Below are 22,040 nucleotides of genomic sequence, written 5' to 3'. Positions count from 1 at the left end.
ATGAAAAGTTCCTGGAGCATTGTGGTTACAAAGGTCACAGAGCCTTGTGATGACGAGGGCATGGACTGTTGTGATGACAAACGTTATGAAGCATTGTGATGAATGGAGTCACGGAGCATTGTGATGACAGGGGTCCTGGAGCATTGTGAAGACAAGGGCATGGAACATTGTGATGACAGGGGCATGGAACATTGGTCTGACAATTTTCATAGATTATTGTGATGACAGTGTACATGGTGCATTGTGATGACAAGGGCAAGGAGCATTGTGATGAGAAGGTCATGGAGTATTGTGAAGACAGGTGTCAGGGAGCATTGTGATGACATATGTCATGGTCCATTGCGATGACAATGGCAGGGAACATTGTGATGCCAAATGTAATGGACGATTGTGATGACAAATGTAATGGAGCATTGTGATGACAATGGCTTGGAGCATTGTGATGACAAGGGTCAGGGAACATTGTTCTGACAAGTGCATGGAGCATTGTGATGAGAAGGCTATGGAAACTTCTGAAGACATGCTTCATGGAGCTTTGTTATGACAAGGGCATGGAGCATTTTGCTGACAGGTGTCTTCAGCATTGTGCTGACAAGGGTCACTGAGCCTTGTGATGACAAGGTCGTGGAACATCGTGATGTCACTGGTCATGGAGCATTGTTATTACAGGGGTAATGGAGCATTGTGATGGCAAGGGCATGAAGCATTGTGATGAGAAGACCATGGAATATTCTGATGACATGTGTTATGGAGCTTTGTGATGACAAGATCATGGAGCAATGTGATGAGAGCATTCATGGAGCATTGTGATGACAATGACATGGAGCACTGTGATGACAAGTGTCATGGATTATTGTGATGACAAAGGTCATGGAGCAATTAGATGACAAAGGCCTTGTGCATTTTGATGAGTAGGGCAGGGAGCATTGTGATGACAGGGTCATGGAGCAATTGGATGAAAAGGGTCATGGAACATTTTGATGAGAGCGGTTATTGAACATTGTTATGTCAGGGGTCATGGAGCATATTGATGAAAAGTGTCATGGAGCATTTTGATGACAGGGGTGATGGAACATTGTGATGTCTGGCGTCATCGAACATTGTGATGATAAGTGCATGTAGCATTGTGATGACAGGAGTCATGGAACATTATGATGACAGGGGTGAGGGAGTATTGTGACGAATAGTGATGTAACATTGTGATATCAGTGGTGAGAGAGCATTTTGATGAGAAGTGCATGGAGCATTGTGATGACAAGTTTTATGGAGCATTGTGATGACAAGATTGTGGAGCACTGTGATGGGAAGCTCATGGTGCATTGTGATGACATATGTCATGGAGCATTGTCCTGACAAGCACATGGAGAATTGTGATGCCAAGGGTCATGGAGGATTCTGATGACAAAGGTAATGGAGCACTGTGATGACAATGGCTTGGAGCATTGTGATGACAAGGGTCAGGGAGCATTGTGCTGACAAGTGCATGGAGAATTGTGATGACAAGGGTCATGGAGGATTCTGATGACAAGATTGTGGAGTATTTTGATGACAATGGCATAGAGCATTTTGATGAAAACGGCATGGGACATTGTGATGAAAAAGGCATGGAGCCTTTTCGTGACAGGGTTCAAGGAGCATTCTGACGACAAATGTCAGGGAGCACTGTGATGACAAGTGTATTGAGAATTGTGATGACAAAGGTCATGGAGCATTGTGATGAAAAGGGCATGGAGTACTGTGATGACAAGCATCATGGAGCATTGTGATGACAAGTTTTATGGAACATTGTTATCACAATGGTTTGGAGAATTGTGATGACAGAGGTCATAGATCATTTTGATTTCTAGGAGCATGGAGCATTGTGATGACAAGGACATGAAGCAATGTGATCCTAAGGTTCATGGAGGATTGTGATGACAATGGTCATGGAGTATTGTGTTGACAAGCACATAGAGCATTGTAATGAAAAAGTCATGTAGCATTTTGATGAAAAAGGCATGGAGCACTGTAATGACAGGTGTCATGGAGCACTGTGCTGATAAGCGTCCCGGAGTATTGTGAATACAGGGGTCATGAAGCATTGGGATGACAAGGGCATGGATGATTGTGATGACAAGGGTCATGGAGCATTGGGGTGAAAAAGTTCATGGAGTATTGTGATAACAGGGGTCATGGAGCATTGTGATGACAGAGGTCATGGAGAATTTTGATTTCATTGTGCTGACAATAGCCGGAAGCATTATGATGATGGGCATGATGCATTGTGATAACAGGGTTCATGGAACATTGAGATGAATAGGGGCATGGAGCATTGTGATTACAGGGGTCTTGGGGCAATGTGATGACAAGGGCATGGAGCATTTTGATGAGAAGGCAATGGAACTTTCTGATGACATGTGTCATGGAGCTTTGTGATGACATGAGCATGGAGCATTGTGATAACAGTGGTCTTCGAGCATTGTGATGAGAAGGGCATGGTTCATTGTGATGAAAAAGGCATGGAGCCTTGTCATGACAGGGTACAAGGGGCATACAGACAACAAGTGTCAGGGAGCATTTTGATGACAAGTGGATTGAGCATTGTGATGACAAAGGTCATGGAGCATTTTGATGAGAAGACCAAGGATTATTGTGATGATGAGCGTCATGGGGCACTCTGATGAAAAGTGTTATGGAATATTGTGATCACAAGGATTTGGAGCATTGTTATGACAGAAGTTATGGAGCATTTTTATTTCATTGTGATGACAATAGCATGAAGCCTTATGATGATGGGCATGGTGCATTATGATGACAGGGTTCATGGATCAGTGAGATGAAAAGGGGCATGGAGCATTGTGATTACAGGGGTTTTCGAACATTGTGATGAGATGGGTCATGGAGCCTTGTGATGACAAGGCCATGGAACATCATTATGGCAGGGGTCATGGAGCATTGCTATGACGAGGTAATGGAGCATTGTGATGGGAGGGGCATGGAGCATTGTGATGAGAAGGACATGGAGCATTCTGATGACATGTGTCATGCAGCTTTGTGATGACAAGGGCATGGAGCAATGTGATGAGAGCGTTCATGGAGCATTGTGATGACAATGACATGGAGCATTGTGATGCCAAGGGTCATGAATCTTTGTGATGACAAATGTCAAGGAGCATTTTGATGACAAGGGCATTGTGCATTGTGATGAGAAGGGCAGGGAGCATTGTGATGGCAGGGGTCAGGGAGCATGGTTATGACAGTGGTAAGGGAACTTTGTGATGACAAGGGCATGGAGCATTTTGATGAGAAGGCTATGGAACATACTGATAACATGTGTCATGGATCTTTGCGATCACAAGGGCATGGAGCATTGTGATTACAGCGGTCTTGGTACATTGTGATGACAAGCGTCATGGAGCCTTGTGATGACAAGGCCGTGGAACATTGTGATGGCAAGGGTCATGGAGCATTGTTATGACAGGTGTAATGGTGCATTGTGATGAGAAGTGCATGGAGCATTGTGATTACAATGTTTATGGAGCATTGCCAGGACACATTTGTGGACCGTTGTGATGAAAAGCGTGTGGCACATTGTGATGACAAGGGTCATGGAGCATTTTTTCTGACAAAGGCATGGAGCAATGTGATGAAATGTTCATGGAGCATTGTGGTTACAAACGTCACAGAGACTGTTGATGATGAGGGCATGGACCATTGTGATGACAAAGGTCATGAAGCATTTGATGACAGGTGTCATGGAGCACTGTGATGACAAGTGCATAGAGCATTGTGATGACCAGGTCATGCAGTATTGTGAAGACAGGTGTCAGGGAGCATTGTCATGACATATGTAATGGCCCATTGTGATGACAATGGCATGGAGCATAATGATGCCAAGTGTCATGGAGGATTCTGATGACAAAGGTAATGGAGCATTGTGATGACATTGGCTTGGAGCACTGTGCTAACAAATGCATGGAGAATTGTGATGACAAGGGTCATGGAGCATTCTGATGACAAGCTTCTGGAGTATGTTGATGACAATGGCATGGAGCTTTGTGATGAAAATGGCATGGGGCATTGTGATGAAAATGGCATGGAGCCTGTTCCTGACAGGTTTCAAGGAGCATTCTGACGACAAGTGTCAAGGAGCATTGTGATGATAAGTGTATTGAGAATTGTGATGACACAGATCATGGAGCATTGTGATGAAAAGGGCATGGAGTATTGTGATAACAGGCATCATGGAACGTTGTGATGACAAGTGTTATGGAACTTTGTGATCACAAGTGTTTGGAGCATTGTGCTGACAGAGGTCATGGATCATATTGATTTCAAGGAGCATGGAGCATTGTGATGACAAGGGCATGAAGCAATGTGATCCCAAGGTTCATGGAGGATTGTGATGACAATGGTAATGGAGTATTTTGATGGCAAGTGCATAGAGCATTGTAATGACAAGGTTATGTAGCATTTTGCTGACAAAGGCATGGAGCATTGTGATGACAGGGGTCATGGAGCACTGTGATGAAAAGCGTCACGGAGCATTGTGAATAGAGGGGTCATGGAGCATTGTGATGACAAGTGCATGGAGCATTGTGATGACAGGGGCCCAGAGCATTGGACTGAAAATTTTCATAGATTTTTGTGATGACAGTGGACATGCTGCATTGTGATGACAAAGGCATGGAGCACTGTGATGAGAAGGTCATGGATTATTGTGAAGACAGGTGTTAGGGAGCATTGTGATGCCATGTCATGGTCCATTGCGATGACAATGGCAGGGCACATTGTGATGTCAAATGTAATGGAGCATTGTGATGAATAGGGCTTCGAGCATTATGATGACAAGGGCCATTGAAAATTTTCATGACAAGGTCATGGAGCATTGTGATGACAAGGTCCTGGAGCATTGTGATGAGAAAATCATGGAGCCTTGTGATGACAAGGCCATGGAACAACGTGATGGCAGGGATCATGGAGCATTGTTATGACAGGGGTAATGGAGCATTTTGATGAGAAGGGCATGGAGCATTGTGATTACAAGTTTTATGGAGCATTGCCATGACAAATTTGTGGACTGTTGTGATGAAAAGTGCGTGGCACATTGTGATGACAAAGGTCATGGAGAATTTTTATGACAAAGGCATGGAGCATTTTGATGAGAAGGGTCACGGAGCAATGTGATGGAAATTTCATGGAGCATTGTGGTTACAAAGATCACAGAGCCTTGTGATGACGCGGGCATGGACCATTCTGATGACAAATGTTATGAAGCATTGTGATGCCTGGAGTCATGGTGCATTGTGATGACAGGGGTCATGGAGCATTGAGATGACAAGGGCATGGAGCATTGTGATGTCAGGGGCATGGAGCCTTGGTCTGAAAGTTTCATAGAAGATTGTGATGACAGTGGGCATGGTGCACTGTGCTGACAAGGGCATGTATCATTTTGATGAGAAGGTCATGGAGTATTGTGAATACAGGTGTCAGGGAGAATTGTGATGACATATGTCATGCTCCATTGCGATGACAATGGCAGGGAGCATTGTGATGCAAATGAAATGGAGGATTGTGATGACAAATATAATGGAGAATTGTGATGACTAGGTCTTGGAGCATTATGATGACAAGGGTCATTGTGAATTTTCATGACATGGTCGAGAAGCATTGTGATGACAAGGTCCTGGAGCATTGTGATTAAAAAACTATGGAGCCTTGGGATGACAAATCTCATGGAGCATACTGATGAAAAGGGCATGAAGCATTGTGATTACAAGGGTCTTGGAGCACTGTGATGACAAGGGCATGGAACATTTTGAAGAGAAGGCCATGGAACATTCTGATGACATGTGTCATGGAGCATTGTGATGACAAGGGCATGGAGCATTGTGATTACAGGGGTCTTGGAGCATTGTGATGACAAGTGTCATGGAGTCTTGTGATGACATGGCCGTGGAACATTGTGATGGCCGGGGTCATAGAGCATTGTTATGAGAGGGGTAATGGAGCATTGTGATGAGAAGGGCAAGGAGCATTGTGATTACAAGGTTTATGGAGCATTGCGATGATAAATTTGTGGACCGTTGTGATGAAAAGTGCGTGGCACCTTGTGATGACAAAGGTCATGGAGAATTTTTATGACAAAGGCATGGAGCATTTTGATGAGAAGGGTCACGGAGCAATGTGATGGAAATTTCATGGAGCACTGTGATTACAAAGATCACAGAGCCTTGCGATGACGCGGGCATGGACCATTCTGATGACAAATGTTATGAAGCATTGTGATGCCTGGAGTCACGGAGCATTGTGATGACATATGTCATGGTCCATTGCGATTACAATGGCAGGGTGCATTGTGATGCCAAATGAAATGGAGGATTGTGATGACAAATATAATGGAGCATTGTGATGACTAGGGCTTGGAGGATTAGGATGACAAGGGCCATTGAGAATTTCCATTAAAAAGGTCGTGAAGCATTGTGATGAAAAAAACATGGAGCCTTGTGATGACAAGTCTCATGGAGCATACTGATGAAAAGAGGCATGGAGCATTGTGATTACAGGGGTCTTGGAACACTGTGATGACAAGGGCATGGAGCATTGTGAGGAGAAGGCCAAGGATCATTCTAATGACATGCATCATTGAGCTTTCTGATGACAAGGGCATGTAGCATTGGGATTACAGGTGTCTTGGAGCACTGTGATGAAAAGGGCATGGATCATTGTGAGGAAAAAGTCATGGAGCCTTTTCATGAAAAGGTTCAAGGAGCATACAGACAACAACTGTCAGGGAGCATTTTGATGACAAGTGTATTGAGCATTGTGATGACAAAAGTCATGGAGCATTGTGATGAGAAGACCATGGATAATTGTGATGACGAGCGTTATGGGGCATTGTGATGAAAAGTGTTATGGAATATTGTGATCACAAGGGTTTGGAGCATTGTTATGTCAGATGTCATGGAGCATTTTGATTTCATTGTGATGACAATAGCATGAAGCATTATGATGATGGGCATGGTGCATTGTGATGACAGGGTTCATGGATCATTGAGATGAAAAGGGGCATGGAGCATTGTGATTACAGGGGTCTTGGAGCCTTGTGATGACAAGGCCGTGGAACATCGTGATGGCAGGGGTCATGGAGCATTGTTATGACAGGGATAATGGAGCACTGTGATGGCAAGGGCATGGAGCATTGTGATGAGAAGGCCATGGAGCATTCTGATGACATGTGTCATGGAGCTTTGTGATGACAAGGGCATGGAGCAATGTGATGAGAGCGTTCATGGAACACTGTGATGACAATGACCTGGAGCATTGTGATGCCAAGGGTCATGGATCTTTGTGATGACAAAGGTCATGGAGCATTTTGATTACGAGGGCTTTGTGCATTGTGATGAGAAGGGCTGGGAGCATTGTGATGACAGGTTCATGGAGCAATTTGATGAAAAGTGTCCTGAAGCATTTTGATGACAGGGGTTATGGAACATTGTGATGTAAGGGGTCATCAAACATTGTGATGATAAGTGCATGTAGCATTGTGATGACAGGAGTCATGGAACATTGTGATGACAGGGGTGAGGGAGCATTGTGATGAATAGTGATGGAACATTGTGATATCATTGGTGAGACAGCATTTTGTTGAGTAGTGCATGGAGCATTTTGATGACAAGGTTTATGGAGCAATGTGATGATAAGATTGTGGAGCACTCTTATGACAAGTGCATGGTGCATTGTGATGACATGTGTCTTGGAGCATTGTCCTGACCAGCACAAGGAGCACTGTGATGACAAGAGTAATGAAGCATTGTGCTTAGAAAGGCATAGAGCATTGTGATGACAAGGGTCAAAGAGCATTGTAATGAAAAGTTCATGGAGCATTGTGGTTACAAAGGTCACAGAGTCTGTTGATGACGAGGGCATGGACCATTGTGATGACAAAGGTCCTGAACCATTGTGATGACTGGAGTCACGGAGCATTGTGATGAGAGGGGTCATGGAGCATTCTGATAACAAGGACATGGAGCATTGTGATGACAAGGGCATGGAGCATTGGTCTAATAATTTTCATGGATTATTGCGATGACAGTTGGAATGGCACATTGTGATGACAAGGGCATGGAGCATTGTGATGACTAGGTCATGGATCATTTTGATTTCAAGGAGCATGGAACATTGTGATGACTAGGACATGAATCAATGTGATCCCAGGGTTCATGGATGATTGTGATGACAATGGTAATGGAGTATTGTGATGACAAGCGCATAGAGCATTGTAATGACAGGGTCATGTAGCATTTTGCTGACAAAGGCATGGAGCATTGTGATGACAAGCATCACGAAGCATTGTGAATATAGGGGTCATGGATCATTGGGATGACAAGGGCATGGATCATTGTGATGACAAGGGTCATGGAGCATAGGGCTGAAAATGTTCATGGATTATTTTGATGAGAGGGGTCTTGGAGCATTGTGATGTCTAGGGAAAGGAACATTGTGATGAAAAGAGTATCAGATCATTGTGTTGTCAGGTGTCATGGAGATTTGTGATGACAGTGGTCATGGAGCATTGTGATGATATTGGTCATGGAGCATTGTGATGAGAAGGTCATGGAGCATTGGGCTGAAAATATTCATGGAGTATTGTGAAGACAGGGTTCATGGAGCATTGTGATGACAAGGGAATGGAGCATAGTGCTGACAAAGTCCTGGAGCATTGTGATGAGAAGAACATGGAGACTTGTGATGACAAGTCTCATGGAGCATTCTGATGAAATGGGGCATGGAGCATTGTGATTACAGGGGTCTTGGAGCACTGTGATAACAAGGGCTTGGAGCATTGTGAGGAAAAGGCCATGGAGCACTCTGCTGACAGGCGTCATGGAGCTTTGTGATGACAAGGACATGGAGCATTGTGATTAAAGGGGTCTTGGAGCATTGTGATGAAAAAGGCATGGAGCCTTTCCATGAGAGGGTTCAAGGAGCATACAGACAACAAGTGTCAGGGAACATTTTGATGACAAGTGTATTGAGCATTGTGATGAGAAGACCATGGATAATCGTGATGATGAGCGTCAGGGCTGTTGTGTTGATAAGTGTTATGGAACATTGTGATCACAAGGGTTTTGAGCATTATGATGACAGAGGTCATTGAGCATTTTGATTTCATTGTGATGACAATAGCCTGAAGCATTATCATGATGGGCATGGTGCATTGTGATGACAGGGTTCATGGAGCATTGAGATAAATAGGGGCAGGGAGCATTGTGATTACAGGAGTTTTGGAGCATTGTGATGAAAAGGGCATGGAGCATTTTGATTACCAGGGTCTTGGAGCATTGTGATGGCAAGGGTCATGGAGCCTTGTGATGACAAGGCAGTGGATCATTGTGAAGGCAGGGGTCATGGGGCATTGTTATGACAGAGGTAATGGAGCATTGTAATGAGAAGGGTCATGGAGCCTTGTGATGACAAGGCCATGGAACATCGTGATGGCAGAGGTCATGGAGCATTGTCATGACAGGGGTAATGGAGCATTGTGATGGCAAGGGCATGGAGCATTGTGATGAGAAGGGCATCTAGCATTGTGATGCCAATTGTCATGGAGCTTTGTGATGACAAAGGTCATGGAGCATTTTGATGACAAGGGTGTGGTGCATTGTGATGAGAAATGCAGGGAGCATTTTGATGACAAGGTCATGCAACAATTTGATGAAATGTGTAATGGAACAATTTGATGACAGGGGTTATAGAACATTGTGATGTCAGGGGTCATGGAGCTTTGGGATAAAAAGGGTCATGGAGCATTTTGATGACAGGGGTTATGGATCATTGTGATGTCTGGTGTAATGGAACATTGTGATGATAAGGGCATGTAGCATTGTGATGACAAGGATCATGGAACATTGTGATTAGAGGGGTGAGGGTGTATTGTGATGACTAGTGGTGTAACATTGTGATATCCCTGGTGAGAGAGCATTTGGATGAGAAGTGCATGGAACATTGTGATTACAAGGTTTATGGAGCTTAGCGATGACGATGTCGTGGACCGTTGTGATGAAAAGTGCATGGCACATTGTGATGACAAGAGTCATGTAGCATTGTTCTGACAAAGGCATGGAGCATTGTGATGACAAGGGTCACGAAGCATTGTGATGAAAAGTTCATGGAGCATTGTGGTTACAAAGGTCACAGAGCCTTGTGATGATGCGGGCATGGACCATTGTGATGACATACGTTATGAAGCATTGTGACGAATGGAGTCACGGAGCATTGTGATGACAGGGGTCTTGGAGCATTGTGATGACAAGGGCAAGGAGCATTGTGATGAGAAGGTCATGGAGTATTGTGAAGACAGGTGTCAGGGAGCATTGTGATGACATATGTCATGGTCCATTGCGATGACAATGGCAGGGAACATTGTGATGCCAAATGTAATGGACGATTGTGATGACAAATGTAATGGAGCATTGTGATGACAATGGCTTGGAGCATTGTGATGAGAAGGGTCCGGGAACATTGTTCTGACAAGTGCATGGAGCATTGTGATGAGAAGGCCATGGAAACTTCTGAAGACATGCTTCATGGAGCTTTGTTATGACAAGGGCATGGAGCATTTTGCTGACAGGTGTCTTCAGCATTGTGCTGACAAGGGTCACTGAGCCTTGTGATGACAAGGTCGTGGAACATCGTGATGTCACTGGTCATGGAGCATTGTTATTACAGGGGTAATGGAGCATTGTGATGGCAAGGGCATGAAGCATTGTGATGAGAAGACCATGGAATATTCTGATGACATGTGTTATGGAGCTTTGTGATGACAAGATCATGGAGCAATGTGATGAGAGCATTCATGGAGCATTGTGATGACAATGACATGGAGCACTGTGATGACAAGTGTCATGGATTATTGTGATGACAAAGGTCATGGAGCAATTAGATGACAAAGGCCTTGTGCATTTTGATGAGTAGGGCAGGGAGCATTGTGATGACAGGGTCATGGAGCAATTGGATGAAAAGGGTCATGGAACATTTTGATGACAGCGGTTATTGAACATTGTTATGTCAGGGGTCATGGAGCATATTGATGAAAAGTGTCATGGAGCATTTTGATGACAGGGGTGATGGAACATTGTGATGTCTGGCGTCATCGAACATTGTGATGATAAGTGCATGTAGCATTGTGATGACAGGAGTCATGGAACATTATGATGACAGGGGTGAGGGAGTATTGTGACGAATAGTGATGTAACATTGTGATATCAGTGGTGAGAGAGCATTTTGATGAGAAGTGCATGGAGCATTGTGATGACAAGTTTTATGGAGCATTGTGATGACAAGATTGTGGAGCACTGTGATGGGAAGCTCATGGTGCATTGTGATGACATATGTCATGGAGCATTGTCCTGACAAGCACATGGAGAATTGTGATGCCAAGGGTCATGGAGGATTCTGATGACAAAGGTAATGGAGCACTGTGATGACAATGGCTTGGAGCATTGTGATGACAAGGGTCAGGGAGCATTGTGCTGACAAGTGCATGGAGAATTGTGATGACAAGGGTCATGGAGGATTCTGATGACAAGATTGTGGAGTATTTTGATGACAATGGCATAGAGCATTTTGATGAAAACGGCATGGGACATTGTGATGAAAAAGGCATGGAGCCTTTTCGTGACAGGGTTCAAGGAGCATTCTGACGACAAATGTCAGGGAGCACTGTGATGACAAGTGTATTGAGAATTGTGATGACAAAGGTCATGGAGCATTGTGATGAAAAGGGCATGGAGTACTGTGATGACAAGCATCATGGAGCATTGTGATGACAAGTTTTATGGAACATTGTTATCACAATGGTTTGGAGAATTGTGATGACAGAGGTCATAGATCATTTTGATTTCTAGGAGCATGGAGCATTGTGATGACAAGGACATGAAGCAATGTGATCCTAAGGTTCATGGAGGATTGTGATGACAATGGTCATGGAGTATTGTGTTGACAAGCACATAGAGCATTGTAATGAAAAAGTCATGTAGCATTTTGATGAAAAAGGCATGGAGCACTGTAATGACAGGTGTCATGGAGCACTGTGCTGATAAGCGTCCCGGAGTATTGTGAATACAGGGGTCATGAAGCATTGGGATGACAAGGGCATGGATGATTGTGATGACAAGGGTCATGGAGCATTGGGGTGAAAAAGTTCATGGAGTATTGTGATAACAGGGGTCATGGAGCATTGTGATGACAGAGGTCATGGAGAATTTTGATTTCATTGTGCTGACAATAGCCGGAAGCATTATGATGATGGGCATGATGCATTGTGATAACAGGGTTCATGGAACATTGAGATGAATAGGGGCATGGAGCATTGTGATTACAGGGGTCTTGGGGCAATGTGATGACAAGGGCATGGAGCATTTTGATGAGAAGGCAATGGAACTTTCTGATGACATGTGTCATGGAGCTTTGTGATGACATGAGCATGGAGCATTGTGATAACAGTGGTCTTCGAGCATTGTGATGAGAAGGGCATGGTTCATTGTGATGAAAAAGGCATGGAGCCTTGTCATGACAGGGTACAAGGGGCATACAGACAACAAGTGTCAGGGAGCATTTTGATGACAAGTGGATTGAGCATTGTGATGACAAAGGTCATGGAGCATTTTGATGAGAAGACCAAGGATTATTGTGATGATGAGCGTCATGGGGCACTCTGATGAAAAGTGTTATGGAATATTGTGATCACAAGGATTTGGAGCATTGTTATGACAGAAGTTATGGAGCATTTTTATTTCATTGTGATGACAATAGCATGAAGCCTTATGATGATGGGCATGGTGCATTATGATGACAGGGTTCATGGATCAGTGAGATGAAAAGGGGCATGGAGCATTGTGATTACAGGGGTTTTCGAACATTGTGATGAGATGGGTCATGGAGCCTTGTGATGACAAGGCCATGGAACATCATTATGGCAGGGGTCATGGAGCATTGCTATGACGAGGTAATGGAGCATTGTGATGGGAGGGGCATGGAGCATTGTGATGAGAAGGACATGGAGCATTCTGATGACATGTGTCATGCAGCTTTGTGATGACAAGGGCATGGAGCAATGTGATGAGAGCGTTCATGGAGCATTGTGATGACAATGACATGGAGCATTGTGATGCCAAGGGTCATGAATCTTTGTGATGACAAATGTCAAGGAGCATTTTGATGACAAGGGCATTGTGCATTGTGATGAGAAGGGCAGGGAGCATTGTGATGGCAGGGGTCAGGGAGCATGGTTATGACAGTGGTAAGGGAACTTTGTGATGACAAGGGCATGGAGCATTTTGATGAGAAGGCTATGGAACATACTGATAACATGTGTCATGGATCTTTGCGATCACAAGGGCATGGAGCATTGTGATTACAGCGGTCTTGGTACATTGTGATGACAAGCGTCATGGAGCCTTGTGATGACAAGGCCGTGGAACATTGTGATGGCAAGGGTCATGGAGCATTGTTATGACAGGTGTAATGGTGCATTGTGATGAGAAGTGCATGGAGCATTGTGATTACAATGTTTATGGAGCATTGCCAGGACACATTTGTGGACCGTTGTGATGAAAAGCGTGTGGCACATTGTGATGACAAGGGTCATGGAGCATTTTTTCTGACAAAGGCATGGAGCAATGTGATGAAATGTTCATGGAGCATTGTGGTTACAAACGTCACAGAGACTGTTGATGATGAGGGCATGGACCATTGTGATGACAAAGGTCATGAAGCATTTGATGACAGGTGTCATGGAGCACTGTGATGACAAGTGCATAGAGCATTGTGATGACCAGGTCATGCAGTATTGTGAAGACAGGTGTCAGGGAGCATTGTCATGACATATGTAATGGCCCATTGTGATGACAATGGCATGGAGCATAATGATGCCAAGTGTCATGGAGGATTCTGATGACAAAGGTAATGGAGCATTGTGATGACATTGGCTTGGAGCACTGTGCTAACAAATGCATGGAGAATTGTGATGACAAGGGTCATGGAGCATTCTGATGACAAGCTTCTGGAGTATGTTGATGACAATGGCATGGAGCATTGTGATGAAAATGGCATGGGGCATTGTGATGAAAATGGCATGGAGCCTGTTCCTGACAGGTTTCAAGGAGCATTCTGACGACAAGTGTCAAGGAGCATTGTGATGAAAAGTGTAATGAGAATTGTGATGACACAGATCATGGAGCATTGTGATGAAAAGGGCATGGAGTATTGTGATAACAGGCATCATGGAACGTTGTGATGACAAGTGTTATGGAACTTTGTGATCACAAGTGTTTGGAGCATTGTGCTGACAGAGGTCATGGATCATATTGATTTCAAGGAGCATGGAGCATTGTGATGACAAGGGCATGAAGCAATGTGATCCCAAAGTTCATGGAGGATTGTGATGACAATGGTAATGGAGTATTTTGATGGCAAGTGCATAGAGCATTGTAATGACAAGGTTATGTAGCATTTTGCTGACAAAGGCATGGAGCATTGTGATGACAGGGGTCATGGAGCACTGTGATGAAAAGCGTCACGGAGCATTGTGAATAGAGGGGTCATGGAGCATTGTGATGACAAGTGCATGGAGCATTGTGATGACAGGGGCCCAGAGCATTGGACTGAAAATTTTCATAGATTTTTGTGATGACAGTGGACATGCTGCATTGTGATGACAAAGGCATGGAGCACTGTGATGAGAAGGTCATGGATTATTGTGAAGACAGGTGTTAGGGAGCATTGTGATGCCATGTCATGGTCCATTGCGATGACAATGGCAGGGCACATTGTGATGTCAAATGTAATGGAGCATTGTGATGAATAGGGCTTCGAGCATTATGATGACAAGGGCCATTGAAAATTTTCATGACAAGGTCATGGAGCATTGTGATGACAAGGTCCTGGAGCATTGTGATGAGAAAATCATGGAGCCTTGTGATGACAAGGCCATGGAACAACGTGATGGCAGGGATCATGGAGCATTGTTATGACAGGGGTAATGGAGCATTTTGATGAGAAGGGCATGGAGCATTGTGATTACAAGTTTTATGGAGCATTGCCATGACAAATTTGTGGACTGTTGTGATGAAAAGTGCGTGGCACATTGTGATGACAAAGGTCATGGAGAATTTTTATGACAAAGGCATGGAGCATTTTGATGAGAAGGGTCACGGAGCAATGTGATGGAAATTTCATGGAGCATTGTGGTTACAAAGATCACAGAGCCTTGTGATGACGCGGGCATGGACCATTCTGATGACAAATGTTATGAAGCATTGTGATGCCTGGAGTCATGGTGCATTGTGATGACAGGGGTCATGGAGCATTGAGATGACAAGGGCATGGAGCATTGTGATGTCAGGGGCATGGAGCCTTGGTCTGAAAGTTTCATAGAAGATTGTGATGACAGTGGGCATGGTGCACTGTGCTGACAAGGGCATGTATCATTTTGATGAGAAGGTCATGGAGTATTGTGAATACAGGTGTCAGGGAGAATTGTGATGACATATGTCATGCTCCATTGCGATGACAATGGCAGGGAGCATTGTGATGCAAATGAAATGGAGGATTGTGATGACAAATATAATGGAGAATTGTGATGACTAGGTCTTGGAGCATTATGATGACAAGGGTCATTGTGAATTTTCATGACATGGTCGAGAAGCATTGTGATGACAAGGTCCTGGAGCATTGTGATTAAAAAACTATGGAGCCTTGGGATGACAAATCTCATGGAGCATACTGATGAAAAGGGCATGAAGCATTGTGATTACAAGGGTCTTGGAGCACTGTGATGACAAGGGCATGGAACATTTTGAAGAGAAGGCCATGGAACATTCTGATGACATGTGTCATGGAGCATTGTGATGACAAGGGCATGGAGCATTGTGATTACAGGGGTCTTGGAGCATTGTGATGACAAGTGTCATGGAGTCTTGTGATGACATGGCCGTGGAACATTGTGATGGCCGGGGTCATAGAGCATTGTTATGAGAGGGGTAATGGAGCATTGTGATGAGAAGGGCAAGGAGCATTGTGATTACAAGGTTTATGGAGCATTGCGATGATAAATTTGTGGACCGTTGTGATGAAAAGTGCGTGGCACCTTGTGATGACAAAGGTCATGGAGAATTTTTATGACAAAGGCATGGAGCATTTTGATGAGAAGGGTCACGGAGCAATGTGATGGAAATTTCATGGAGCACTGTGATTACAAAGATCACAGAGCCTTGCGATGACGCGGGCATGGACCATTCTGATGACAAATGTTATGAAGCATTGTGATGCCTGGAGTCACGGAGCATTGTGATGACATATGTCATGGTCCATTGCGATTACAATGGCAGGGTGCATTGTGATGCCAAATGAAATGGAGGATTGTGATGACAAATATAATGGAGCATTGTGATGACTAGGGCTTGGAGGATTAGGATGACAAGGGCCATTGAGAATTTCCATTAAAAAGGTCGTGAAGCATTGTGATGAAAAAAACATGGAGCCTTGTGATGACAAGTCTCATGGAGCATACTGATGAAAAGAGGCATGGAGCATTGTGATTACAGGGGTCTTGGAACACTGTGATGACAAGGGCATGGAGCATTGTGAGGAGAAGGCCAAGGATCATTCTAATGACATGCATCATTGAGCTTTCTGATGACAAGGGCATGTAGCATTGGGATTACAGGTGTCTTGGAGCACTGTGATGAAAAGGGCATGGATCATTGTGAGGAAAAAGTCATGGAGCCTTTTCATGAAAAGGTTCAAGGAGCATACAGACAACAACTGTCAGGGAGCATTTTGATGACAAGTGTATTGAGCATTGTGATGACAAAAGTCATGGAGCATTGTGATGAGAAGACCATGGATAATTGTGATGACGAGCGTTATGGGGCATTGTGATGAAAAGTGTTATGGAATATTGTGATCACAAGGGTTTGGAGCATTGTTATGTCAGATGTCATGGAGCATTTTGATTTCATTGTGATGACAATAGCATGAAGCATTATGATGATGGGCATGGTGCATTGTGATGACAGGGTTCATGGATCATTGAGATGAAAAGGGGCATGGAGCATTGTGATTACAGGGGTCTTGGAGCCTTGTGATGACAAGGCCGTGGAACATCGTGATGGCAGGGGTCATGGAGCATTGTTATGACAGGGATAATGGAGCACTGTGATGGCAAGGGCATGGAGCATTGTGATGAGAAGGCCATGGAGCATTCTGATGACATGTGTCATGGAGCTTTGTGATGACAAGGGCATGGAGCAATGTGATGAGAGCGTTCATGGAACACTGTGATGACAATGACCTGGAGCATTGTGATGCCAAGGGTCATGGATCTTTGTGATGACAAAGGTCATGGAGCATTTTGATTACGAGGGCTTTGTGCATTGTGATGAGAAGGGCTGGGAGCATTGTGATGACAGGTTCATGGAGCAATTTGATGAAAAGTGTCCTGAAGCATTTTGATGACAGGGGTTATGGAACATTGTGATGTAAGGGGTCATCAAACATTGTGATGATAAGTGCATGTAGCATTGTGATGACAGGAGTCATGGAACATTGTGATGACAGGGGTGAGGGAGCATTGTGATGAATAGTGATGGAACATTGTGATATCATTGGTGAGACAGCATTTTGTTGAGTAGTGCATGGAGCATTTTGATGACAAGGTTTATGGAGCAATGTGATGATAAGATTGTGGAGCACTCTTATGACAAGTGCATGGTGCATTGTGATGACATGTGTCTTGGAGCATTGTCCTGACCAGCACAAGGAGCACTGTGATGACAAGAGTAATGAAGCATTGTGCTTAGAAAGGCATAGAGCATTGTGATGACAAGGGTCAAAGAGCATTGTAATGAAAAGTTCATGGAGCATTGTGGTTACAAAGGTCACAGAGTCTGTTGATGACGAGGGCATGGACCATTGTGATGACAAAGGTCCTGAACCATTGTGATGACTGGAGTCACGGAGCATTGTGATGAGAGGGGTCATGGAGCATTCTGATAACAAGGACATGGAGCATTGTGATGACAAGGGCATGGAGCATTGGTCTAATAATTTTCATGGATTATTGCGATGACAGTTGGAATGGCACATTGTGATGACAAGGGCATGGAGCATTGTGATGACTAGGTCATGGATCATTTTGATTTCAAGGAGCATGGAACATTGTGATGACTAGGACATGAATCAATGTGATCCCAGGGTTCATGGATGATTGTGATGACAATGGTAATGGAGTATTGTGATGACAAGCGCATAGAGCATTGTAATGACAGGGTCATGTAGCATTTTGCTGACAAAGGCATGGAGCATTGTGATGACAAGCATCACGAAGCATTGTGAATATAGGGGTCATGGATCATTGGGATGACAAGGGCATGGATCATTGTGATGACAAGGGTCATGGAGCATAGGGCTGAAAATGTTCATGGATTATTTTGATGAGAGGGGTCTTGGAGCATTGTGATGTCTAGGGAAAGGAACATTGTGATGAAAAGAGTATCAGATCATTGTGTTGTCAGGTGTCATGGAGATTTGTGATGACAGTGGTCATGGAGCATTGTGATGATATTGGTCATGGAGCATTGTGATGAGAAGGTCATGGAGCATTGGGCTGAAAATATTCATGGAGTATTGTGAAGACAGGGTTCATGGAGCATTGTGATGACAAGGGAATGGAGCATAGTGCTGACAAAGTCCTGGAGCATTGTGATGAGAAGAACATGGAGACTTGTGATGACAAGTCTCATGGAGCATTCTGATGAAATGGGGCATGGAGCATTGTGATTACAGGGGTCTTGGAGCACTGTGATAACAAGGGCTTGGAGCATTGTGAGGAAAAGGCCATGGAGCACTCTGCTGACAGGCGTCATGGAGCTTTGTGATGACAAGGACATGGAGCATTGTGATTAAAGGGGTCTTGGAGCATTGTGATGAAAAAGGCATGGAGCCTTTCCATGAGAGGGTTCAAGGAGCATACAGACAACAAGTGTCAGGGAACATTTTGATGACAAGTGTATTGAGCATTGTGATGAGAAGACCATGGATAATCGTGATGATGAGCGTCAGGGCTGTTGTGTTGATAAGTGTTATGGAACATTGTGATCACAAGGGTTTTGAGCATTATGATGACAGAGGTCATTGAGCATTTTGATTTCATTGTGATGACAATAGCCTGAAGCATTATCATGATGGGCATGGTGCATTGTGATGACAGGGTTCATGGAGCATTGAGATAAATAGGGGCAGGGAGCATTGTGATTACAGGAGTTTTGGAGCATTGTGATGAAAAGGGCATGGAGCATTTTGATTACCAGGGTCTTGGAGCATTGTGATGGCAAGGGTCATGGAGCCTTGTGATGACAAGGCAGTGGATCATTGTGAAGGCAGGGGTCATGGGGCATTGTTATGACAGAGGTAATGGAGCATTGTAATGAGAAGGGTCATGGAGCCTTGTGATGACAAGGCCATGGAACATCGTGATGGCAGAGGTCATGGAGCATTGTCATGACAGGGGTAATGGAGCATTGTGATGGCAAGGGCATGGAGCATTGTGATGAGAAGGGCATCTAGCATTGTGATGCCAATTGTCATGGAGCTTTGTGATGACAAAGGTCATGGAGCATTTTGATGACAAGGGTGTGGTGCATTGTGATGAGAAATGCAGGGAGCATTTTGATGACAAGGTCATGCAACAATTTGATGAAATGTGTAATGGAACAATTTGATGACAGGGGTTATAGAACATTGTGATGTCAGGGGTCATGGAGCTTTGGGATAAAAAGGGTCATGGAGCATTTTGATGACAGGGGTTATGGATCATTGTGATGTCTGGTGTAATGGAACATTGTGATGATAAGGGCATGTAGCATTGTGATGACAAGGATCATGGAACATTGTGATTAGAGGGGTGAGGGTGTATTGTGATGACTAGTGGTGTAACATTGTGATATCCCTGGTGAGAGAGCATTTGGATGAGAAGTGCATGGAACATTGTGATTACAAGGTTTATGGAGCTTAGCGATGACGATGTCGTGGACCGTTGTGATGAAAAGTGCATGGCACATTGTGATGACAAGAGTCATGTAGCATTGTTCTGACAAAGGCATGGAGCATTGTGATGACAAGGGTCACGAAGCATTGTGATGAAAAGTTCATGGAGCATTGTGGTTACAAAGGTCACAGAGCCTTGTGATGATGCGGGCATGGACCATTGTGATGACATACGTTATGAAGCATTGTGACGAATGGAGTCACGGAGCATTGTGATGACAGGGGTCTTGGAGCATTGTGATGACAAGGGCAAGGAGCATTGTGATGAGAAGGTCATGGAGTATTGTGAAGACAGGTGTCAGGGAGCATTGTGATGACATATGTCATGGTCCATTGCGATGACAATGGCAGGGAACATTGTGATGCCAAATGTAATGGACGATTGTGATGACAAATGTAATGGAGCATTGTGATGACAATGGCTTGGAGCATTGTGATGAGAAGGGTCCGGGAACATTGTTCTGACAAGTGCATGGAGCATTGTGATGAGAAGGCCATGGAAACTTCTGAAGACATGCTTCATGGAGCTTTGTTATGACAAGGGCATGGAGCATTTTGCTGACAGGTGTCTTCAGCATTGTGCTGACAAGGGTCACTGAGCCTTGTGATGACAAGGTCGTGGAACATCGTGATGTCACTGGTCATGGAGCATTGTTATTACAGGGGTAATGGAGCATTGTGATGGCAAGGGCATGAAGCATTGTGATGAGAAGACCATGGAATATTCTGATGACATGTGTTATGGAGCTTTGTGATGACAAGATCATGGAGCAATGTGATGAGAGCATTCATGGAGCATTGTGATGACAATGACATGGAGCACTGTGATGACAAGTGTCATGGATTATTGTGATGACAAAGGTCATGGAGCAATTAGATGACAAAGGCCTTGTGCATTTTGATGAGTAGGGCAGGGAGCATTGTGATGACAGGGTCATGGAGCAATTGGATGAAAAGGGTCATGGAACATTTTGATGACAGCGGTTATTGAACATTGTTATGTCAGGGGTCATGGAGCATATTGATGAAAAGTGTCATGGAGCATTTTGATGACAGGGGTGATGGAACATTGTGATGTCTGGCGTCATCGAACATTGTGATGATAAGTGCATGTAGCATTGTGATGACAGGAGTCATGGAACATTATGATGACAGGGGTGAGGGAGTATTGTGACGAATAGTGATGTAACATTGTGATATCAGTGGTGAGAGAGCATTTTGATGAGAAGTGCATGGAGCATTGTGATGACAAGTTTTATGGAGCATTGTGATGACAAGATTGTGGAGCACTGTGATGGGAAGCTCATGGTGCATTGTGATGACATATGTCATGGAGCATTGTCCTGACAAGCACATGGAGAATTGTGATGCCAAGGGTCATGGAGGATTCTGATGACAAAGGTAATGGAGCACTGTGATGACAATGGCTTGGAGCATTGTGATGACAAGGGTCAGGGAGCATTGTGCTGACAAGTGCATGGAGAATTGTGATGACAAGGGTCATGGAGGATTCTGATGACAAGATTGTGGAGTATTTTGATGACAATGGCATAGAGCATTTTGATGAAAACGGCATGGGACATTGTGATGAAAAAGGCATGGAGCCTTTTCGTGACAGGGTTCAAGGAGCATTCTGACGACAAATGTCAGGGAGCACTGTGATGACAAGTGTATTGAGAATTGTGATGACAAAGGTCATGGAGCATTGTGATGAAAAGGGCATGGAGTACTGTGATGACAAGCATCATGGAGCATTGTGATGACAAGTTTTATGGAACATTGTTATCACAATGGTTTGGAGAATTGTGATGACAGAGGTCATAGATCATTTTGATTTCTAGGAGCATGGAGCATTGTGATGACAAGGACATGAAGCAATGTGATCCTAAGGTTCATGGAGGATTGTGATGACAATGGTCATGGAGTATTGTGTTGACAAGCACATAGAGCAT

This window comes from Mesoplodon bidens (assembly GCF_964165515.1).
Source record: "Mesoplodon bidens genome assembly, contig: HAP1_SCAFFOLD_175, whole genome shotgun sequence".
Classification (NCBI taxonomy): Eukaryota; Metazoa; Chordata; class Mammalia; order Artiodactyla; family Ziphiidae; genus Mesoplodon; species Mesoplodon bidens.
Note: the sequence above shows the minus strand (reverse complement) of the source record.